At 36.3% G+C, this 2,536-nt stretch overlaps 1 protein-coding gene across 2 annotated transcripts in view; it reads right to left on the bottom strand.

Moving 5' to 3' along the window:
- The window catches only part of TRIM3 (tripartite motif containing 3), a 1,155,987-nt gene that overhangs the window by 117,204 nt on the left and 1,036,247 nt on the right, over positions 1–2,536 (bottom strand). The window lies entirely within an intron of this gene.

The raw sequence follows: 2,536 nt of genomic DNA on the forward strand, positions 1-2,536 counted from the left end.
GAAACAAAAATTCTCTTACCATTTGAATAGTACCATCAGCTTTACAGTTTCATATGAAAAACATGGTCTAATCCATCACATGAGCATATATTTTGGCAGTGCTCTGCATTACAGACATTCTGGCAACACTTTTGGGACAGGTTGGAGGGGATAACATACATTACAGAAGACAAGAGGTGGCTAGTGCTTTATGGCACACTTTCCTACCTACAGATACTACACCCCATTTTACTACACCCCATTTTATGTGACAGTATTAACAGCGTAAAGTCCATTATTTGGCAGTAGAATAGCACCAGCAGAGTGCTGGCAACTACTAACAGTATCTATACTGCAGAAGAATAGCGAGATAAACATGGAAAGACAAGGGATTTGTATTTCTAAATAAGTGCAAGTCCTTTTTAACTATTTGATTATGAATACTTACAGGAGTGCTTTAGAATCACAGGCATCTCAATAATGCATTAGGCCTAAATAGATAGACCGGTACCCTACCAGATTTTGGTAGATCCTAGAACCCAGGAGACCTCCCTTCTATAATGTCTTAACCTGCTGGTTAATTGCAATTTCTTTAAAAATAAACATGAAATAGTTTGTGGTGATCTTTGTTTGATACACTTTCATGTGTTAAAGACAGATCTGTTAACTTTAATGATATATGTTGTGCAGTGAAAATTGCTCAATAAACTGAAAGAAATTTTAGTAGTGTTCCTCTTACTCTCTTGTTTGGAATAATCTGGTCATACTTATATTTAACCATTTAAATAACAAATTATGTATTACTGTTAATCTCAGTCTTCATCTAGGAATTGCTGACAGTTGGTATAAAAACATTGAATTACATGAATGTTAGTAACAGACATGACAACGGATAAAAGACTCAATATATGCGCTTATCTTTTTACAATGAAAACTTTAATAAATACATCTATGCAAAAAGGTTAATTGCAAAAAAATGTTATAGCATGTATCCAGTGTGTTTGCCAAGCAGTTTATGATCAACAGACAATTCCACTCCAACACAACTCACTATGAAAAAAGGACAAGACCAGAAATACAAGACACAAAACAAATTGCCGGAAAATAATAACCACTTGTCTTGATTTATTTGTTCATTAGCCAGTCAAAAGAATTGTATGTAACACATTTAATGTGTTTTTAACCTCAGTAACTGTGTAGTCACGGATACCACATCATGTTCTGCTAACTAGTACTCATGGATACCACATCACTTTCTGCTAACTAGTACAGGGCATTGTCAGACTCACGCTGATGGACCTCCTGCATATCTACAAAACAAACAGCACCATAATTACATGCTCTAAAGACTTAAAACTTGCCTGTGATATAAATAGGACCTGCTAAACAGATAGGTACAATATGTATCCCAGAGACTACCCATCTGTGGAACAGGCTGTCCATCCATGTGAAGCAAAGTTCCTTCCTAACCCAGTTCAAGTGTAACTTGGACAATTGGATGTGAAACAGGATATTTATCCCTGGCTTGGCATCTATGTCGCTAATAGACACAGGCAACCTGTAAATGGTTCATCTCCCAGGCCCCTGTTTGTAAATGTTTAATCTCCAAAGCCTGTGCTTACACTTATCAAGTTACTAGAACTCATCAGAGATTTGGGATACATGGCTAGGCTTAAAAAGGCCCGTGTGGTCATTAGTCTAGAAAATACCCATGAACATATGAATTCATGAATACTGCACTACTTTAAATGGTTCATCACCCTGGCCCCTATTTGTAAATGTTTCATCTCCAAAGCCTGTGCTTACACTTATCAAGGTACCAGAACTTACCAGAGATTTGGGATGCATGGCTAGGCTTAAAAAGGCCCTTGTGGTCATTAGCCTAGAAAATATCCATGAACCTATGAACCTATGAATTCATGAATACTGCATTACTTTCTGCTTACTAGTACTCATGGATACTGCCTCATTTTCTGCTACCTAGTACTCATGGATACAGCATCACTTCCTGCTAACTAGTACTCATGGATACCACATCATTTTCTCCTAACTATTCCTCCTTTTTTCTTTGCTCTGAGTCTCCTTCTCCATCAATGCCTTCACATACTGCTTAACAACTTAAATATTATTTTAAATTGTCTTTAAGTACTTTCCATTGTTGCATTTCTTGCCTGTTTCTTTCCACCCTCACAGTGTACTCTTCTCTTGAGTTTTGGATGTCCAAATGCATTACGTTTTACTTATTTGCACTGAGCCTTATACAAACTTATCCAATCATTTCCATTCCACACAGAAACACTTTTATCAAAGTCCCTAAACATCATCACCTATAAATGTGTTAACAGGAAATGTTCCATTAATAAAAGCATTTGTTTCTCTACTAAAATATCTACTCCTTTTCTTCAGTATACTACATTTACTGCACTTTCTCTTAACTTCGTGCAATCTGTGTATCTGTGCCCCGCCTGTGGGTATAGTAAAATGTTAAGTAAATGACTGTGCTTAGGTAGGTTAAATGATGTAGTAAATTAAAACAAATTTTAAAACTAACTGTGAA

The sequence above is a fragment of the Protopterus annectens genome, chromosome 5.part0, assembly GCF_019279795.1.
Source record: "Protopterus annectens isolate FY-2018-M chromosome 5.part0, PAN1.0, whole genome shotgun sequence".
NCBI lineage: Eukaryota > Metazoa > Chordata > Ceratodontiformes > Protopteridae > Protopterus > Protopterus annectens.